General features: G+C 38.0%; 1 long non-coding RNA gene across 1 annotated transcript in view; it reads right to left on the bottom strand.

The window, feature by feature from the left end:
• Nucleotides 1-23,205, bottom strand: part of LOC136019429 (uncharacterized) — a 370,301-nt gene that overhangs the window by 79,986 nt on the left and 267,110 nt on the right. The window lies entirely within an intron of this gene.

Genomic DNA, 23,205 nt, shown 5'->3' with positions numbered 1-23,205 from the left:
TGAGCCTTATTCTGGTCCTGACATCAGTCATACCTGTTTGGGTGTATCAGCTATCTAAAAGCACTTCACAGCTGTCCTCACTTTCATCTCCATTACAGTCCTGAGTTGAACGTTACCTCTTATGTACTGATCTACGTCTTCCTGTACATAACATTTTCTACTGTTTTGTGTTCCAATTTGAATATTTAACCTATTTTTTTTAACTCTCATCTAAGGTAGCCAGCAGTCCAGACTGAATTAGGCTGCCTGAGCAGGACTCACTCATGGATCTGTGTACTAGCTTTTATTGTTCTCTAGACTGTTAAATCTCTCATACCTGAGGACAGAAGGGGTGATCCAACAAGGTAGTAGGGCTTGCTTTCCATTGTGCCATTTCCATCAGCTGTCTGATGGCTTTTGTTGATAATCTCTCTTCCCATTGCTTTGTGGGTACTCAGAGGAAGTCATTTTACCTCCTCATTGGTGCAGCATCATTTGAATTCTGCTTCAGTGAACTGTAGCTCATTGTCTAAGTAGTCAGTGTCAGCTACCTTTTATACTGCATTGCACACATTCAGTTTTCTAATCATAGTGCTTGTCTAAGTGACAATTCATCTTCCAGAAATGGAAGAAGTAACATATATTCCATCATTAAAAGAGAACAAAGAGGAAAAAGATTGGACTCAGATTTAGGCCATAATTTTATGGGATCAGATGATCCCTTTCCACTATCAGTCTGAAATTTTACATGACTTGTATGGTTTTATGCACACCTGTAGGGACTGACAGCTAGTCCTGTAGTCCTGACTCTCCTTAGTCCTGATCAGCTGTGAAATACATTCCTCCACAATGTAAGCTCTTAAATCTATTAGCTTTATTGAGTTTACATCTTATTCTGCAGCCACAGATTATTAATCTCTTAATATCAAGTAGGAAAACATCCTTCATTTGAAGGATTTTCTTCCTTCAAGAAGAAAAAGTCCTGTCATTTGCTGTGGCCAGGTTTCAAATTTGAATTATTTCACTGCTTGTAAAACTCTATGCTATTTATTGCAGTGACTGATTAAAACAACACGTTTAAATGTTGTGTAACAAGCTGATGTGTACCATCTTTGAATTCTGTGTTCTGTATTCTGGAAGGTATACACAAATCAGTTTATTAATCATTAAAAGTGATCATCTAAGGCAATACTTTATCCTCTGACTGTGAACCTGCAGCACCACCAACAAGCTGTTCAGCTGGTTACTAGAATTTTGTAGTGGATTCCCTGTCATGCTTTTTAGTAACTTGTTAAGAGGCGGCATGTCTCTGTTACACCAAAAGGTGAACAGAATCATTCTAGTCTGAAAAGCATGAGTCTGCCTTTTACCAGAGCATATGACTCGTCTGCATCTCTGACAGCTCTGCTCTGCCTCTGCATTAACACTGCATCTCTGCATAACACCCCATTTCTTTATTTGCTCTGCAGAAGCAAAACATTGTATATATAAAACCTTACTAATGTTGGGTTTTTGTTTTGGTTTTTTTTTTTTTTTTGGTTGGTTGGTTGGTTTTTTTCCTCCAATGCCTGTTTTCAGGAATTTGCTCACTTTCTGTCATTCACCAAATGTCCATAGGTGCATGACAAGCACATAGAAATCTGAAAACCTTAGAAAGTTGCCTGGGCTTTTTTTAATGGTGCTTTGTTTTTTGGAGCATGGCCAGAGTCGCTATAGCATTAATACAGGCCCCAGTTCTCCTCACGTTTTGCTTGACTACCTTCAACAAAATATGTCACTACTGTATAGATATGTCTTAGCTTAGATGCAGTAGTCCTGATCTGTGTTCTCTCATAAAATGAGAATACAATTAGGTAGAAGAAACATCCCCCTAGAAAACAACAGTAGATTGAAGACAACCAAATCAGAACAAGTAAGTAAGAGATGTTAACAGTTTGTATCAAAAGTCCGTAAATAAGGCAAGGATATGTTCTACAACATTTTGCTTTACACCTTGTCCTGAGTTCACCAGTAGCTGTTTTTCTCCTTCTTAGTAGCTGGTGCAAGCTCTGTGTTTTGACTTCCAGCCTGGGAAGAGAGCTGATAACACCGATTGTTTTTAATTGTTGTTAAGTAATGCTTATTCTGGCTAAGACTTTGTGAGTCTCATGCTCTGCCAGGGACAAGTGGAGGCCGGGAGGAAGCAGAGACAGGACACCTGACCCAAACTAGCCAAAGAGGTATTCCATACCACAACACATCATGGCCAGGGAGGTAACTGGGAGTTACCCGGAAGGGCACAGGCTCTCTTCTGGGGGGTCAAACTCGTTTGGCGGTGGTATTGTATTCTCCTCTCATTTTCTCTTATTATTGGTGGTAGCAGTAGTGATTTGTGTTACACCTTAGTTACTGGGCTGTTCTTATCTCAACCTGTGGGAGTTACATTCTCTCAATTCCCCTCCCCATCCTTCCAGGAGCGGGAGGCGGGGGGAAGGAAAGAAAGAGGGAGAAAAAGGGAGTGAGTGAACGAGCTTTGTGGTTGGGTTTAGACCACGACACACCTTAGAACAAAGGGGTCAGAAGTGACATAGAAGCTAGGTTTACATTTAATTAGAACTGATCTTCAGGCTTCTTAACTAAGTACATTGTAAATTCCTTAGCTTCTCTCCTAGCAGAGTTTTGAGTATAAGATCAATGCTTTTCTACACAAGTGTCTCCAGAATAAGAACTCTGATGGCTATAATCCCACCCTGGTTCTTCAGCTGTCGACTCTAAATGCTAGCAAAATCTTTACTGAAAGTACAGAATGAAAATGACATCTGGGCAAACCAGACCCACTGATCCCATTATTCCTGCAGACAATGAGTTTTGCTCTCCTAGCTTTGGACATCTTTAGTGCAAATAGCTATATCTGAACTAAAAATCTAGACTTTACAGTCAACACAGGGAAACTGGCAATACTATAGACCGGGTCAGCTGGCTTTATTTAATGTGCACCTCCAACTAAGATGACCTGCATGAGAGAAATCCCTACTTCTCTGCTAGTTATGAACCAAGTCCCAACAGACAGCTTTTAGTACACATTTTAGACACGTTCAGTTATGTGAAATGAACCCCACCACAAGCAGCCTTGCATTTAGTTTCACAAAGTTCATTGATAACTCTACAAGGGAGATGTTATTTAACTAAAAAGTGCTGGCTGGACAAATTGATTTTAAAAATTGTTTTGGATTGCTTGGCGTAAAAGTTCCCCTCAAGAGACTGGTGGATATGGACTCAGCAAATTTCACAGATGCCTTAGCACAACCAACCCAGTGCTTATAAACGGTAAAGGCTAGTATCAAAGTACATGAGTTACACCTTTACAAAGCTACTAGGCCTAGGGCTGCATTTAAGTAGTAGTTGAAGAGAAGAGTGAGACAAGAGCAAGAGCAAGAACCTAGCAAGCTTGTGGAAAAAAAAAAAAATAAGTACCAGGAAGTATACAGTCATCTGTTAAAAAGCCAAACAAAAGTTAAATTCTTATAATTCATGATACAGCAGACAGCTTCTTAGAAAAAAATAAAAATTTACTCTTACTTTTCCTAACACGTTTTCTTCATAAACATACCTGAGTTTCCAAACATCAAGTTATCAATACACAAATCATTTAATAGAAAGTCTGCTTTCTACCTTCTTCCCTTTTCTTGTGGCTAATGAATTATGCTAAATTAATAGAAAGCAAACAACTCAGTCAAACTTCTATCTTAATTTTAGCTCTCAACGCAAACTGTCGTTTCTTCATTAAGACAGAAAGTTGATATGCAGGAAGACAAAAAAAAAAAACATATATAGCAAGGGACAGAGTCATTTGCTTTGCAACAAATATTTCATGTACATATTTGCTTGTGATTGTAATTTGCATAGAAAGGCAATCCTAACATGATACTGCACACTCCTGTACATTTCAACAGAACAAGAATGATCAAAGATGTTTGCTAACTGGAATGTATATATATTTAACAGGGGTGGAATAAGGGGGGATAGCAAGTAGTTTCCTTTTAAATTCCTAACACGACAGACAGCTTTGTCACTTTTTATCAGCCTACTTTGTGCAATGCATGGCTGATTATACTTTTTAATGCAAGAGAAGCTAAACCGAAACTGCTTTTATTAAACTTTTAATAAGCAACTGGAAGTAGCACAATACCCACTGCAATTACAGGTCCCTATAAGCTCCTGTGCATCAGTACTTCCCATAAGTCTGCAGTGCCTGGTGTGGTGGTGGTGTGTTAAAAAATATTCTCTGCTTTAAGTAAGAACGTTCCAAGTCATTAAATGCCAGATCTTCCATAGACAAATAAAAAGCTTCTGAATTCTCTTCCTTAGGATACTAGTATTGATATTCTTTCATGACTCTGTTCAGAATAATAGATGCTAAACAGTGAAATCACTCTTGCTAAACATGCACTTTGTTCTACAGTGCTTGTTAGTGCAGAAGGGTGAGCATCTACTGAAACACCTTGTTAACTCCTGCTTTTTCTGTCGGATTTGGGATCAGACTTTAAAGACCCGTATTCCGCAGTGATTCTAAGCATGAACCAGTGCAGGTCAGACTGGATTTCTACTCAATCATTACACCAGACAGGATATGGACATCAACCTGAAACTGAGGGACTTAACTATCTACACACAGAAATATGTAAGGGGGTTTATCATCAAGTTTGTGTGTACCCTTATGGTAAAGTTCCATGAATTACACAAACTTTAAGAGCATTTATAGCTCCACAGGCTCTCACTCTTCCTATATATAGCTGATACACTTTTACTTACACAGTCGCTTCCTATGAGGAAATTACTCCCTTATTTGAGGGGTTAGCCGTTTTCTCTTAATTTCCTATTTCTGCCTCTTTCAGTCTTTTTATTCCTTAACAGGGCAAGCCCCTTTCTCTTGTATCTCAACTAGCTTCTTCCTCATTGACTTTGTGTGACAAAATTATTAAAAGAAACAAAACCCCAACATTGTCTTGTTGTGAGTTGCAAATGGCATGCCCTCAAGCCCTGATCAATTCTAACTCTACTGATGAATCTTAAAAAAATCTGTTCTCATTGTTATAGTAATATATGTAACTCCATATAATATAACTCTATATTTTTTTCCTGGGATTTTTGTAATAATTCATTTTTGTTGCTTCCATCACTCTCTGATTATCATTACTGCTGGATCAGTATGTATCACATTTCCAGGTCAGTCACTACCTTTGAACAAATGAAATGAAAACTGTATACACCACTCACAAAGTTCTTGTTTTATTCTCTCAGCTTGCTGATTCCAGTAACTGCTGCTGCTGAACTTTCAAACTTTGTCCTTATCAGTCTGTCCATTATTAAACTGAGCTAGCAAGTCAACATTCCCTCGGCCGTTAACATATCTTATTTGCAAATAATTTAAATTATGAGCTTGCCATCTTTCTCTGATCAAGATGTTCTAAAAGAGCTTCCATCCTCACCATCTTCTGGGCAGCTGTAATTACTAACTCTTGTACATGGGATTTTGCTACAGTCTGAAGACCTACTGCTGTAAGTGCCAGAAGACAAGAAAGTGACACAAAATCAATTTCATCATTATGTGTGTTATTCTTTACAAACAAATAAAACCACAAACTCAGTAGAGTCAGAGCTGACATTGACTCTCCTACCCTTGAAAAAGATTGCTGTCTTTCAGCTTCCTCCCAGGATTTTTCCTCAGCCACTGCCTGACATGGAAGGATATCTTCAGGGAAATTCAGCTCCTCAGGCAAGACTTCTTCTATGTAAAGGATATATGCTCCAACTCACATCATGCTTTCTACTCAGAAGTCTTCCTCTCTCCCTGCACCCCTTCCAGGGAATTCATGCCACTCCTCAGTCAGCATGTTTATTCAGCCGTGAGTTTCCCTTTGGACTGAGGCAGTTTTCTTGCTAAAATCTCTGAGATTTCAGAATGCCCTTATTCTACACTGGATGGAGTCCAAAACTTTGATGTTTTTCTTGCTAATTAAAAGACAGACAGCCTGTCTCGGAATAACTATCATCTGATAAAAAAAATAAATCAATCAAAAGAGATTTCTGTCTGTAATGAACTGACTACTTCACAGATTTCTTAGATCTAAAATCATAGAAGAGACCAGCTCTATTACCATCATTATTACAAAGAAAGAAGAAAGAAAACTTATTTTGGGACTGCCGCTTCAGGGCAGGATCACCAAGCACCCAGTAGCCTCCTAAACACACCACCTTAAAGAAAACCTTACAACCACAAGCCAGAAGCATATGCGGGCTCTGTATCACTAAAGGTATGTTTTCACAGAACACAACCCAGCAGGTTAAAATAAGATACATCAGACGCAACATATGAACCCAGACAAATGAACAGTTTCAGGAGAAGCACTCACAGCTCCCTGCCCACCACTCAGGCCAACCTCCAGCCCAGGCTTGGGGAAGCTTCTGAAGATATACAGGCCCCCTTAGGCTCCAGACAAAACCTTCCACTCCCATTACACAGCACAAGCTTCCCCCCATGCCTGCCAACAGCCCACCTGCTTGGGCTGCTGCCCTTCTATCTGCCTCTGGTTCAGCGCCTGCCAAGAGCCAGGCTGCCCAAAGGTTCTGCAGCTCCTGGGACCTGGTGCTCTACCACCATGAATCACCAAGGGATTGATAGCACCTTCTGCTGCCATCTTGGCTTGCAGCACTTCAGGAGGTGGGAGCAGGGAAAGCAAGGAAACATGAGGAGAAAGATTTAAATTTAGGATAAAGATAAAAAAGCTTGATTTTTTTTTTTTTTTTGGGGGGGGGGACCACATGACACAAATCACCCTAATTCATGTGTCTTGACCCCCTGAAGTTTTATTCACAATTCCTTTGACTTCAACTAACTAGGCTAGACACAGGTCATAATACTTCCCAAGAGTAATAAGAAGAGAGGTTAAGACCTTTGTTAAAAGACTGGGAAAAAGATCATGTTTCTGGCACGTTGTTGGCCCAGAGGCAGACCATCAGAATCAACCCACCTTCAGTAGGATCCCTCCTGTGTGAGCTTTTTCATTACCCTACGGACATTTCGGGAATCTTGTTTACGACACAGATCATGAAACACATAATTTAACCCAGGGAAGCCTACAGCAAAACTCCAACGTTTAATAAAAATTCAGAGGGATGAACAGCTACATGAGGCGAGAAACTTGAGCTAAGTGGAGAGTTCTGCTATCCATAATACTCCATAGTACAAAATACGTGCACTGCGGCAGATTTGAGAAAAGCACTTGAAGTCTTGCTCATATACCTATCTTCTCCCCAGCTGCCAAGAAACAGCGTAAATTATACTTGAGAACTGCCAGATTAGTGGACTAATAAACCAAAATGTAGCAATGTCTTATTGCACTATCAGCTGTAAAATATCTTGTAAATAAAACATTATAAACATATCTGGGGCAGCTCCCAACAAAGCCAGAGTTAGAGATTTCAATGCTGTTGTATTTCACTAAGGGGAGGAAAGCAGTCTGATGATTGATTGGGTCATTAATGAACAATGGTATACTGAAAAAGTATTTTCTTTTTTTATGCTAAATTGTGCAGCTTACAAAATAAACACTAGTGGATGTGTCAAGTCACTGGGAAACACAAGGAGAATGGTTTTGCAATGAGCTGAGCCAGAGACAAAAGTTCAAGAGTCATTTCTCTGCAAATAGTGACTTGCACATAGCTACTCAGAAATACTAAGTTGGGAACAAAAACCCCAGCATCTGATGCCTTCTGTCACAAAACCTTCTCCAAAAGGATATGGTAGAAGCTGAGTGCAGTAGAAAGACTTAATGATCTCTGAGTCAGGCTCACTCTTCGCTTTTCTATGTCACTGAAAGTTGATTATGGGCTTTGGCTTTTCGCCTGATGTCTGGTAAAAAGTGCTTCAAACATTTCAGCTACAGGAGGATTGCAGCGAAGATGTGGAATCTAGAAACCATTTTAATCCCTCCTGAGAGTAGAAATTGGTAAGGTGTCAGCTTGTTTAAATGCATGAAGGGAAAAGAAGGAAGAGCACTAATGAAACTACTTTCAAGGACACTTCATTTTGTCAGACAGAGAAGGACACTTGCAGCCTGCTTTCAAGCTTACTAGTTTGTTAGGTTTTTTAATGAAAATGTTCCCCCTGTTTCATCTGAGGCTAAAAAAAGTATTAGAGCTAAAAACTACATTTATAGGAAATGGTCAAATTTATCTCTTCTGGTTTAGGATGACACCTTTTGGGGAGATTATTCAAATTTCGCCATAGCTGGATCTCAAAATACTGTTTTCATTTTGGCAAGGAATGGAGCTCTTTGGATTCCAGACTACATCTGCTGCCTGAATACAAATCTCCCTTAGGAATGCAAGTGAAGCCAGTCGGTCTATCTACTCCACCAGCTCTGGCAGAAAGCCTGTCCAGGGGTCCCAGTCCTTTCATGCATATCGTTTACACACAGAAAGCTGCAAAAGCCAACTGTACCAAACTGCAGGACATTTCATATCATGAGAGAGAAGGACAAGATAAATAAGGAAAATATATTTCACTACGTGTTTTATTTAAAAATGTTTGGAGGGGAGGTCTCTCTCTTCTAACAAGACCTTACATGTAGTCAGACCCATGCCACCACATTTAATTTTGGTTAAGTCATTTATCCTCACTGTCCTTCAGTTTAATTTGGGTATATATTTCCCTGTTGCTATAATACTTTTATCAGGGCTGTATGAAGCACAATCTAGCACAAAACATATGTATGCTACCTGAAGAACTCATAGTATAAATACATCACACCCTCATATTAAGGTTAACCAGACTTAATAATTAACGTAAATATTTAAAACTTATTCTTCATTTGCAGTTAAATAAACTTTAATTAGAAATATCTGAAAATAATGAAGAAAAATTCTTCTCTGTGAGTGCTGAGGCGCTGGCACAGGTTGCCCAAAGAAGATGTGTCTGCCCCATCCCTGGCAGTGTTCAAAGCCAGGCTGGACAGGGCTTGGAGGAACCTGATCTAGTGGAAGGTAGATAGATTCACAAAATAAACAGTAATGAGGGTTTTACACAGACCTACTTAGATTATGAAATTCACAGTCTCAAATACTACCTAAGAGAATACTGTTTACCCTCCAAGATATACTATTTGCATGGATTGAGTATAGATCTATAAAGCTGAGACACAAGTCCTGTATTTCATAATACTTATTACAATAACTTATTACAACAAGAACAGCAACATAGGTGTCTGAGACTGTCGATACCTTTCATTCAGGCTGCTTAAAATGGGGCAGCGGAACTCAGTTTCTGCAGCTGTTCACAGAGCTACAAACCAAAGATAATCCAATATATCCTAGTGTACGGTCTTATTACAGCAAAGTCAGCATCTGTATAAACCACTATTTTTTTTTCCTTTCTCTCTTCTGATCATCTTTTTCTAGCACATACATACATTTCTTTAAATCTTTTTTAATTTCAATTTTTATGGATATTTATCAGAAGCTTTTTGAGACAGGGCACATCATTTCTGTTCCTACTTTTATGTTAAAGATAAAGATGTAATTGTAAATCCACTCAGCAGTGTCCATAAGTTATTCTATGCTTACATAATGTAATTATTTTCTACCACAGGACTGTCAATCACCAGATCAGAATCTGGCCACGACTTCTGCTGTGACCCCTATTTAAATATCTCTCTGGGCTGGTCATCAGACAATGACAGATTTGTAAGAGTCTCATTAGCCATGTAATGTTTAGATATGCCAATCTTCTTTTCACTCCTGATGCCAATAGCATTAAGTTCACCTTAATGCAAATGTAAAAATATAATCGAGTTTTTTTTTATTCTTATATTTCTCTATTAAAACATTTACTACACCGTTTCACAGACTTCATTTATCTGTTTTTCTGTAGCCAAATCACAGGCCCTGTGTTTTATCTGTGCAGGCTCTGACTCTCAATTTTGTCATTCTCAGGGGTCGGTCCAAATATGATACTTTGCCTGGCACTCGTTGTTCCTGTACTCAAACTCACCATATCCGAACCTCTAATTTAATCTCTCCCAAGGTAGTAATCTCTCCCAAGTTCTCAACCTGTCCTGCTTCCAAACATATTTCAGCTATGAAAAACCTTTCACATTAAAGATGAAAGAGCCTTCATTCAAATGAGTACCTCCAGTAGCTCAAAAAGAATTCTTCCATGAATGAAAACTACTTGTGTAAGGATGTTCAAGATCTATCCCTTAAGCTTTACACAAGAACCTGTCAGAAGATGGCAAAATGAATAGCCAAACAACTTTTATTTCTTCTTTTCTGATTCTTTACAGCACTTCCAGACTTTGCCATCAAGTGGTCTTTGTCTCACTTTCAAAAGAACTTTTATAAAAAGGACATACTGCCAGTAGTTATATTATAACTTAGTGATCTTTTTATTAATTCTTTCAACCAGGTATTTTCATTGTGAAGAACTTCAATCAATATGTCTAAAAACTCAGGAGTTTTAAGGTGAAACCTGTGGAAAGTTTTTTGAAATTTATTTTTATAAAAGGAGTAATACAAAAAAGAAATCTATAAGAACCGATACATTACCCTGATATTTGGTAAGTATCAGCTAATGAAATCTCTTAGGATATGGTGTTTTCATCTCCAGAAATCACAATTAGTACTACTTTATTTTACAATATTCAATGGCAGCAAGTGATAAATTGAGACATGGTATGATCTTCTTTAATTTGTTTTAGCTGTATTTATATAGTTTGAAGTATATACATCATTACTCGTTACTATATATTAACTGAACATATACTTTAGCTGTAATTCAAGAATTCAAGTGTAACCACAGAAAAATGGTGCAGTCATGAGCTCCAGTAATACACGTGGTTTATGAAGTCGGTTATCATTCAAAGCACCTGAAAGACTCATTCAGATTTGAATACTCAGTAATGACAAATATTATAGCAGCTCTTCTCCAGCCTAGTTAGAAAGACACTGTACTGTCAGCATGTGCAAAAAAACAAATCAAACTGTAGTTCAGGTTACTGATGCAACAGTGCTAAATCCAGGCTCTCCATTGCTTTACTGGCAAGAATAGAAACTTTACTATGTTTATCTTTATATATAAACAGTTATTTTAATGTCATATTCGCTAAGCTACTGATCAACAAAGTTCTTTTTTTATTTCTCAGGTTTTGGTGGAAAGGCAAACAAAATAAAGGGTACCTGATTAGTCACCTTTTGCAGTTTGCAACATACAGTCAAGCTCCCTTTCAACTGCTGCAATTTCCACACAACAGCTGGAGCATAGTGGGACTTTACAGCATTTCTAGGATATCAGAATCTATTCTCCATTTTTTCACAAGTACAAATTAGGAAATAATGTCAAATGTAAAATAATTTTAGGAGGTCATATGCCAATCTACCATAGGCAATTTAAGTCAACTGGATAAAACGGCACTAAAATAAATTCCTATTGAAAAAGAAGTCAACAGCAATCTGGTTTAGAATAATATTCTAGATCATAAAATGAGAGTGACCCTTAAACAATTAATGGCTCTAAATTTAATTAATCCAATTAATAGATTGCTTCTACGTGAAAAGAAATGTCAGTTTAAAGGTTGAATATTCAAATTGTTCTTTCCAAAAGAGGAGATATTTTAAAAAGGAACAAGTGGAAAAGTTATTTCTAGCAGCATGAAAGAGCAGTTTGCACTTAATATTAGTTGTTTTTTCCCTGTATTCTCTCTACTTTTGCTTTTAAGGTTGAGTCACAGTTGTCACTTTGGTATTCTTGATGAAAAATCTATTAAGAACAGCTTTTCATGTGCAATATAATAAGAATCTCTTTAGTTTGACTCACAGGCTGTCAAAGTGCATTTCATTTGCTCAATTGTAAGCTCACAGTATGTTTTGAAAATGAGAATGGGAAGAAAAAGTAAAAATAAAATTAAATTCTAACTTTGAATGTGGGAATCAATTTGAATCAGTAATTCTGGGATATCTTAAACATTACATTATTTCCTAGTTGTATTCTAATATCTAATATATTCTAGATGCATAGAATCACTTTTTAGGTTAGAAGCAACACAACTCGTAATGAAGTCTTATTGGCATAGGTATTTCAAAATGATACAATATAACTGTCTGATGTAGAAAGAAATTCTGTCCCCTAACTATGGTAAGGATGGAGAAGCTTTGCTTAAATGGGTTGTATTAAAACTTTTTCCCTTTATAAAATTTTACTGATTGGCTCAACAGCAACTAATTATGAAAGTATAAATATTTATAGGATGACCCTAGGAACAAGCTATGTTACCTCAGTGCTTATCAACCGCTGAACTGTTGCTCAAGGTCTGAAGGAAAGAGTCCTGCAATTTATCTGTATAACCTGCTTGCTCCGCTATCCAGGATTACACAGAGGAATTCCAGCAAAACATTGCAACATTCACACACACATATAAAACCAGTTATGTTTTATGTAAAGTTACCAAATGAGAAACCTGCACTTTCCACTGCATTAGAATTGTAGCTACTGAGTCCATGAAACACAAATTTTTACTTTTTCTTGACTTGATCTGTCAGTCGTACAGTTTACATAGCAGAATCTGTTGCAGATTTGGCTCATTACCTTAAAGGATAGGTATTTGTCTTTTCTCCTTTCTCCTCTTCCAAGGGAAAATGTGTTTGAAAAGAAAAGGCACAAGTTTGAAGTAATGGTAAACTATCTATAAAGTCATAGGTGACATGGCTCTTGTAAATTAGTATGCCTAGTGAAGTAATAAGATACTGGAGAATGATCAAATGATAGCCATTTTACTATGGAGGCTCTTTGAACTGTTACAATAGGCAATACAGACAACTATCTTATGTGGTTCTTTAGGGTGATAACAGTATATTTCTTAATAAACTGGTATCCTCAAGACAGAACTGCCATTGTTCATCTCCATCTACCGCTTTGAGATTGACATACAAAGGAATTTTTTTGATTCTGAACACCTCAGCCACTTTAGGCCTTTCTACTTTCATATCCTAGAAGAGCTTAAGAATTCTTTTCTCCCTCCCAGCTTTTGAAACAGCTTCACTTTAACTTTTGTCTGCACCAATAAAAACATAGATATTCACAAGCAAGATCAAGGCACAACAGGGAACCACTTTAACTTAACTTCAAGTCACCCTTTTGCAGCAAAGTCTTAGAGGCTTAACATTGAGTATATTCATCCTTTTGTGAGCTTAAGTCACACCAGGAAAATTTAATGTAGCCTTTGTGTGAAAGGCTATACAGGTATTCATCTTACATATATACCATACACAGAGTTTGAACCCATACCACTAAGTCAAAGGGAGCTTTGCCTGAATGAATGCAGAATCAGAACCATACATTATTATAACTATATAGTAGAAAGACTGGCTTAAGTGTATGAAGCCTAGTTAAAAAGACACACGGTGTAGGCTTTAAATTCCTAAACCACTTAACACTTATTAACGGTATTAAAATAATCAGCGTTATTGCAAACAAATTATCCTCCTACTAGAAGAAAAACACCTTTCTGTCATGCCTTAATAATTTGGAAAGTAACCTACAAAACAGAAGTCTTGCTTCATTCCTGAAAATTTCCCCAGAAGTAGACTGTTTCAGACTATAAGGAACTGAAGTTTCAGCAATCTGACTACAAGTGATCAGTAAAGAAAGAGATTGCCATGTAAAAGAGTGGCCAAAATTATTTCTTGCTTCCACAGAACATTAAGTAACAATTTGCTGTTGGAATAAGTCCATCTCACTACAATGAATAACATGAATAAGGAATATGTTATGATTTAAGAATATCATTTCTATCCATTGTTAATTTCACAGCTATTGTACCTGAGTGGGGATTGACACATCCTTTCAGCCTTCTAACCATCCTTTCAAAGTCATAATGATAATTGTGGTTAGCATCACAGAGGGCTAGGCATAGTCATGCTAGTTAGTCTGTGCCCTTTACTCTCTAGAGACTTTTTGGGGAAGAGCAAACTATGAAAGCAGGCACAGAATTTTTATTGGAAACTGTCAGATCTTTTTCTTGCTCCTTACTTCAATTGCTACTGTGGAAGGAAGAATTTAAAAAATGAAAATCATTATCAGCAGAATATCTCATGCCATCTATGAATTATAAGGACAATTGGTTGGGCTCCAGATATCCAAGTAATGTCACTGTCATTCTTTAAAATTGCCTGAAGTCTCAGTGTAAATCGTGTACCAGTTTCGTACTGAGCAAGCCCATAAACTCTTCTTTGGTTTTCTAAAACTGGAACAAAGATCAAAGTAGACTACATCTATAATGAATTAAATACAGTTTAATTCATTACAGATGAATTAATTAATTAAATAATGAATTAAATAAATAATTTTAAAATTCAATAATAAAAATCAATAATCAATAAAACAATGAATTAAATATAATTTATTTATTTTATTAATAGGCATTTGTGAACCTATCATGAAAACTGATTCTTTACAGAACTTTCTGCTCACGGTCACCCAGGTATCTAAAGAAAGGCTGGTTTTGAGGGGTTTTTGCTGGTATCAAAATTTATAAAACTCATTCAAGATCTGTTCATTAGTTGAAGTTGGAGGATTTAATATATTCACAATATCTAAGTCCATATCATTCTTAAAAGAAATGCATCCTCAGATACTTAGGCCTTGCAGTATATGTATCAGTGTAAGAAGTAAAGGTCTATTGAATTAAGAAACTGAAGGGCATATTTTAATCTATATGTGTTTGTTGTGGTTTTCATTTCTAAGAGCTTATTCATAAAGTCATTACTCAATTTTGGTTTCTTCATAATGCAAAAGAACAACTGGAAACAATATTGGAATGAATGTTCATTGCATGCAAGAGAATAATGATTTCAGCATTATTATATAAAGTGAATTGTTTCCCATTCTGTGTTTGATTGAACAGAGTTGCAAGAATAACATCTTCAGTAATCCACAGTAGCTTGCATTCAGTCTCAAACAAAGCATAGCTCCTATTGAAGTGTTTATGCTTTGGCATACAATCTGTATTCATACAAAGTATTGTATGTAGTCAAGAAATTTCCATTTTTAAGTGCTTGTGGGAGGATTATATGTGAAAAGTCCTCTAATTCCACTATGGGAGTAACGGATTCTCTACTTAAAATGCAATTATCCTTACTTCATATTCAAAAACTCAAATTCTTTGTGTTCTAAGTATTCCCTCTGCCATAAAAGCAGCAGCAGAGGCTTCATCAAGGTCAGCTCCTTAGCCAGCTTTAACTGTCTTCAGTCTAAATTTAATTTAGAAAAGGAAAGGGACTAAACAAACTCTAAGGATAAGGCTAAACTGGAGGTAGTGGAATCATTTCTTAGCTCCAAATGTCTTCTGGAGCTACTTTTGCTTCCCTGAGGAAAGTAAAAAAATCAGGAGTACACTGTGCATGCTTTTATTTTCACACAAAGGCAGCTAATTACATTGGTGCCACCAGAATGAATTAATTTTTCAAAAATAAGGCTTTCATAATCCTAATACAATACTTATTAGTGCAGGTTGCTCTACCCAAGTGCTGAAACTATTCTCAGTTCCCATGATGAGTGCCATACAGAGTGCTCGATGCTTGCTGATTGAACCCATTCTGTCAGCAGAATAGTTGATATTTCACACTAGAATGTTAACTGTACTTCAAGGACAAGTCATCTGATCAAAGGGTACCACAAATCTTCACAGATGATGACAGATGGGAAATGGTAAAGTGTTATTTATGTGAATGACCATTATGAATTTAAGATGCTCTTCTAAGCTATTTCATCATTATTCGTTCACCTTTTAAATAACCCCTCATTCTTGGCATTGCAATTATCATTCAACTGCATAATTTTATAGCTGAATAGTCTGTCTGTGTGACAATATTATAAGCTGCTGTAGACACAGAAATACAGACACACACATATACATATGTTTGGGAAAAAAAATGTTTTGCTTTACATTTAGATATTATACCCGGTGATTCAAGAGAGAAAAAAAATGGCCTGACAGTTAAAAAAAAACATGAGGCAGACAAATATCAAAACCGAATTCTCTTCCCTTTTTAAACAATTGTTAGACATAGAATCATAGAATGTTTTGGGTTGTAAGGGGCCTTCAAGATCAAATAATTCCAAACTCCTTGCCATAGGCAGGGACAACTTCCACTAGACCAAGTTGCTCAAAGCCCCATCGAGCCTAGTCTTCAGTACTTCCAGGGATGAGTCTGTCCATCCATCCATCCCCAGGCAGAGCTCTGGGCACTTCAGCTAGACATCAACATGGAGTGTAACACCTCCTCCTCATCTCTCCTGTCTAGCCTTCTTGAAGATCCTGTATCCCTCTATATCCCCACTCCACTCATAGGAGCCATCCAACCACATATGTGTTATGCCAGTGAGCAAGACAGTAGTCCTGCAGGGCTATGCATGAAGGAATATACTCAGAAATGACCAATACACTTCCTTAAACAGACTTTATCACTTGGTATACATTTCAGGTGATCACTGGCTGACTCAGATAATGCAGGTCCATGATTTGCAAGATTTAGAGAAGCAAATGTTGCTGAATGAAGGAAAGAGAGAAATGAGCTAGAACTGTCAAAGAAGAAAATAAACCCCACCAGAATCGCAGTGAGTTCAAAGAAATGTGTGTGACATGTCAGATGCAATAATGTGCAAATACATATAGAATCACAGAATCATAGAATAGTTAGGGTTGGAAAAGACCTTAAGATCATCTAGTTCCAACCCCCCTGCCATGGGCAGGGACACCTCACACTAAACCATGTCACCCAAGGCTCTGTCCAACCTGGCCTTGAACACCACCAGGGATGGAGCATTCACAACCTCCCTGGGCAACCCATTCCAGTGTCTCACCACCCTAACAGTAAAGAACTTCCTCCTTATATACAAACTAAACTTCCCCTGTTTAAGTTTTAACCCGTTACCCCTTGTCCTATCACTACAGTCCCTAATGAAGAGTCCCTATAGCCCCCCTTCAGGTACTGGAAGGCCGCTATGAGGTCTCCACGCAGCCTTCTCTTCTCCAGGTTGAACAGCCCCAACTTTCTCAGCCTGTCTTCATACGGGAGGTGCTCCAGTCCCCTGATCATCCTCGTGGCCCTCCTCTGGACTTGTTCCAACAGTTCCATGTCCCTCTTATGTTGAGGACATCAGAACTGTACACAGAACTCCAAGTGAGGTCTCACAAAAGCAGAGTAGAGGGGCAGGATCACCTCCTTCGACCTGCTGGTCACGCTACTTTTGATGCAGCCCAGGATGTGGTTGGCTTTCTGGGCTGCGAGCGCACCCTGAAGCTGGCTCATGTTCATTTTCTCATTGACCAGCACCCCCAAGTCCTTCTCCACAGGGCTGCTCTGAATCTCTTCTCTGTGCAACCTGTAGCTTTGCCAGGGATTGCTCCGACCCAGGTGTAAGACCTTGCACTTGGCATGGTTGAACTTTATAACGTTGGCATCAGCCCACCTCACCAGCGTGTCAAGGTCCCTCTGGATGGCATCCCTTCCCTCCAGCATATCAACCGGACCACACAGCTTGGTGTCATCGGCAAACTTGCTGAGGGCACACTCAATCCCACTGTCCATGTCACCGACAAAGATGTTGAACATGACCGGTCCCAACACTGATCCCTGAGGGACACCACTCGTTACTGGTCTCCAGCTGGGCACTGAGCCATTGACCACAACTCTTTGTGTGCAGCCACCCAGCGAGTTCATTATCCACCAAGTGGTCTACCTATCAAATTGATGTCTCCCCAATTTAGATACAAGGATGTCGTGTGGGACAGCGTTGAACACTTTGCACAAGTCCAGGTAGATGACAACAACTGCTCTACTCATGTCCATCAGCCCCATCATAGAAGGCCACCAAATTGGTCAGGCAGGATTTCCCCTTAGTGAAGCCATGCTGGCTGTCACCAAGCACCTTGTTGTTTTTCATGTGCCTTAGCATGCCTTCCAGGAGAATGTGCTCCAAGATTTTACCAGGCACAGAGGTGAGACTGACTGGTCTGTAATTCCCCGGGTGTTCCATTTTCCCTTTCTTGAAAATGAGGGTTATATTTCCCTTTTTCCAGTATTAGGGAACTTCACCTGACTGCCATGATTTTTCAAATATGATGGCCAGTGGCTTCGCAACTTCATTCGCCAGCTCCTTCAGGACCCGCGGATGGATTCCATCAGGTCCCATGGACTTGTGTACGTTCGGATTTTTAAGATGGTCTCAAACCAGATCCTCTCCTACAGTGGGCCTAGGGTCTTCATTTTCACAGTCCCTGTGTCTGCATGCCAAGACTTGGGTGGTGTGGTCAGAGCATTTGCCAGTAAACACTGAGCCAAAGAAGTCATTAAGAACCTCAGCCTTCTCCAAATCCAGGGTAGGCAGTTCTTCTGATAGCTTCTGGAAAGGGCCCACGCTGTCCCTAGTCTGTCTTTTTGTAGCGTACCCATAGAATCCCTTCCTGTTATCTTTCACATTCCTAGCCAAGTTTAATTCTAACTGGGCCTTAGCTTTTCTAACCTGGTCCCTAGCTTCCCGGACAACATCCCTGTATTCTTACCAGGCCACCTGTCCTTTCTTCCACCATTTATAAGCCTCTTTTTTTCCCTTTACATTTCCTCAGTAGCTCTTTATTCATCCAAGCAGATCTCCTGGCCCTCCTGCTTCACTTCCTTCTAGTTGGAATTTCTCTATTATGTATTTTTTTTTTAGTCATTGCTTATTTACAATATTGAAATTCGTGTTTAAATCACCTAGCATTATCTGAGGCAAACATGATGAACACCTGGAAAGTTAGATAGTCTAAATGACTTTTATACAAACTGAGTAAAAAGTAGTAATGGCTTAGAGACCATGAGACAAGTTTTTCTGTGCATAATGTCAGCACAGCAGAATTTCCATGCTTTAAAAACAGATCAATAGTTATGAAAGTGTCGAAGGTTTCAGAACTTCTGCCAAGAATGTAATTTACTAAAGCATGCAATATAGCAATAAGAAAAATATTTTCTACTCATTTTCTACCTCGAGTAGACCCCTTCAATTAACTAAAATGAAGGGTTATTTTTAATTATAGTGGAGTACACAATAAGCTTGACTTAAAATAACACATGTACCAGTGTAAACTAGCAATTAAAGTTATTAAGTTGTCATACAAATAATGTGCCCAAATACAGAAAAATTACAAAGATTATTCTTTTGAGTTCTGACCCAAATCTTAATGTCACTGGAAGAATTACTAGTATTTTTAATGACAGTTGGATCAGACTGGCAGAGGCTAATAAGGAAAATACCCTGCCATATATTCTTTGGTTTAGAGAGAGGACACATCTTTTTATTGGTAACATCCCAATCATACAGAAGCTGACCAGTGGCCCCTTGGTTTATATACCTTGACATTCCTATAGTTAGCCTATATATCAGAATATAACTGAGATCAGGAAGAAGCCAAAGCAAAATGACAGCAACATCAGATGAAATTTCTACGTGTTCCCACCGGATTAATATCTCTGCCACCATTTTGCAAATTAATATCCTTAAGAAATGAGCAGGAGATTTGTTTGACTTTTCAAAACTGACTCTTCAAAACTGAGGACTTAAACTAATGCAACCTGAAGAGACAAATGACTTTCTTGAAGCAAATATGAGGCTGTATTGATGTAAGTGAATGAAAAAAACAATAATCAATCCTTCAGCTTTCACACCATTTAGATTCTCTCCAATATGGGAGAAGTATCATAACTCCTTTCCATCTGTAAAATCCTGGCAGTGATAAAGAACCTGTGTATTTTAAAATACCTGTAAGGATGTTTGAGATAAAGACATCACATTGGCTGTTTTATCAACATTAAGCAAGTTTCTAGTTCATAACAGCACCAAACAGAAGCTGAATCAAGTTGAAGACAAACACTACTGGGTGACAAACCATTGCAATAAAACACATCTACTTGACGGAACTGAGCTTTCGTTGGACCATTTTGCTTTTGAATCTTTCATTTTTTAATCTTAGAAGAGGAAAATATCAGAAATGATTAATATGAGACACATTTTGTGATAGAGAAAAGCACATCAAGCGCAAAAAACTATGAACAGATCCAAATATAAAGGAATAATATCTTTAGACTTTGAGCAGCATGAGTGAGGAATATGTTCATACATCAAAGTGAAGGGGAAAAAAGAACAAGAGGAACAGCTCAGATACTGAGGCTATGGAGTAGAATTAATGTGAAAGGCATATCTACGGAAGAGCTGGAGGTTAGTCTCAAAGTCTGCTGTTTTTTAACTATCATATCAGATCCCTGTGCAGGTTTGCACAAATATAAACAACTGCTGATTAATTTCCCTTTCTGCATACATTATAGGCTAGAAACATTGAGAAGGGTACCTTTCAAGTTCACCCTACACATAAGGAACCATGGTTTTGTCCCATTCTCACATCTTCCTTTTCATCCTTGTTATTCCTCATGTTTCTGTAGTTATTTTCATCTTTCTCCCATTATAGCTGTTCAATGCCAATGAGATAACACTTGATCCAGCCCTAGGTAAGTCAATGTGCTTTACTTTGTGTGAATATCAAATACCTAGACTCATACTTCGGTGGTAACATATGGATCAGGTATCTATGAAAAGACACCTAACTCTTTCATAGTAAAAGTGATTTACATTTTAACTACTTATCACCCCAGAAAAGCTTTATGAGAAAGGAGAAAAATATTTACAGAATCCAGGAGAAAATTCTTTTCTTCTAGAATGACTGAAATAGGTGGGAAGGAAAGAATATAAATGCTGAAAGGAACAGTATCGCTATGAGGATGTAATTACTTGAATTCATAGGCAGACCAGTGCACAGACTTTTATGTGCCATAACTTTCTGCATTTAATTCAAAGTCATTTGAGGTTAATGGAAAATGTTTTACTGAATTTGCGAGCATTTGGAGAAAGCTGTAAATCTAGAGGCAACCACTATTTGTATTTTTTACTTGATAGGTTCATGAGGAATATGTATTTATTACAGAGAGCACCTGTCAATCTGACAGCTAAATGATCTAAATGAGCTAAATGGTGCATATGTGTCTGAGCCAGCTCAATCAGAAACTGATGGTCAAACTCACACTTCCTTTGGAAATTTGGTCCAGTAACTTACAGGAACAGATATTCTTCTGAACAAGAGTGGAACCCCTGATGCAGAGTGAAATCACAGAAATCACTTATGGTTAATGCTCAAAGAGGATTTAAGCACATGAAAGAATCTTGATCTGTCCTTGATTCATGGTATTTATTAGCTCTCTTGATGACTGACTTCTTAAAATTTGGTATATCAATTAAAGCTGTAGAAAATTCTAATCTTCAGTCTGAGACATGTTCAGAAGTAGAACTGTTTCCAACTTGACCTGAGTTTCTGGATTATTAGTGGACTGCTTGATATACTTTCAATGTCTGCAGACTATTCACTTCCATTGGAGAGAAATGGTCTTGGTCAACTAGCTTATCTTGAAATGTTCTGAATCTGCCATGCATTTAAGAGTTCAATTTAAGGTCATTTGAGAAGGTCACATGCTATTTTGGCCCCATTTAGTTAATGCTACTTCTGGAGACAGGAAACTGAATTTAATTATCTGAGTCCCTAGGTATTTCATGTCCTGGTATACCCAATGAAGCTTAAAAGGAGAGTGTATAATTTTTCATTTGTAGTATCTATGTATTATTGCTATCTATCAGGTCAAAACACTAAATTCAGGCCAAATAGGTTTGTGCTGTAGAGCTGGGTGTAGGGAATAGAGATAACTGCTCTTTCAGCCTTCAGGATGCAAAGATATAAGAAATTGACTATATTAAGAAATTGGCAATTTTCTGAATTGTTTGGGGGTTTTTGTCCGCCTAGCATGGTCATGAAGAGGCCACTCTTTAACAGAATGCAAAGAAACAAGAAATGTTATCCATAACACCCACAAGAAACAGAAGTACAAATAGGGGTTTCACTAAAAGCTCTCTACCAGAAGTGTTTCACTTCAGTGGTATGACATTAAGATTAGAAACCCTGATGAGACAATCACCACCAAATGCAGCACACAGCTATATTCCACTGGCCCATGAATCTCACCTTTTCCCCAGCTGCTTGGGGTCATCATTCATCATACTAACTAAGGAGTCCAAGTGCTTCTGGAAGAACACTGTAAAATTTGATTCATGAATCAAATAGAAGTGAAATAAACACACAAATATCATATAAGACTAAGGCCACTAAATTATACTCAATTCAGTTTGGCTTCCCGTTATTATTTGCTTAATTCTGAAATGCAGCCTGCAGGCTGAGCGCAAATGGATCCTCTGTCATCTCTGCTTTAAAAGCCAAACAGAAAACTCTCGCTCAGCTTTCTGTCAACAGAATGTTCATGAGCAAGCTTCCAGATGCTTTCTAGTTAATAGATTTAAATTTGGTTGGGAAAAATATACCTAGTTCAAGGAGCCTTGTACAAACATTTAGCTTGGAAAGCTTCCACTTTCAAATTATAGACGACCACACAAATGAGAAAAATTACTCACATTTTTCTGAGATCTTTATGAAATACTTATCTCCTTGAAAGGTCATACCAAGGATGAGAAAACCTAGTGATCATACTTGTAACAGACATGGAGAAAAAAGTATCAACTTGATCATGACTTCTCTGAGATAAATGAAAGCTACCTCCATAGTTGTATGTTTGAGGGATCCAGCTTGTCAAAACAAAAGACGTTTTCAAGTGTACAAGCTGTCAGGGCTCCTAGTAAACCAGAAGATTACATCAAGAGGAAGTCATACAGGACAAATCGCAAGAACAAAAACCCATGCAGATTTTTGTCATCATTGCTGCTTTCACCTTCTAGTTAGACTCTGCTCTAAGCTGCCTTTTGGGGTAGTATCTCTCTTTCACCCCCTGCTTTGGGGAGATTTGCCATGCCATTTAAGAAACTAAATTAATGTATATTCTTCATGCCTCTTCCAATTTTTCACAGTTATACTGACTGCTCATTTGTTAGGTCATTTGACTCACAGCTTTTTGTTGTGATTCTATTGACCTCTCAACATTGAAGAAACTAAATTTCCACCTGTATTTGGAGAGTAAAGAGGGAGGGGAACAAAATGTGGTTGATTTTACTGTGTATACACCTATTTGTCAAGCACTAAACAATATAGTTGCCTTTTAGTTTTCAGT

The sequence above is a fragment of the Lathamus discolor genome, chromosome 9 (genome assembly GCF_037157495.1).
Source record: "Lathamus discolor isolate bLatDis1 chromosome 9, bLatDis1.hap1, whole genome shotgun sequence".
Taxonomy (NCBI): Eukaryota; Metazoa; Chordata; class Aves; order Psittaciformes; family Psittacidae; genus Lathamus; species Lathamus discolor.
Note: the sequence above shows the minus strand (reverse complement) of the source record. Positions and strands in the feature narration are given on the sequence as shown.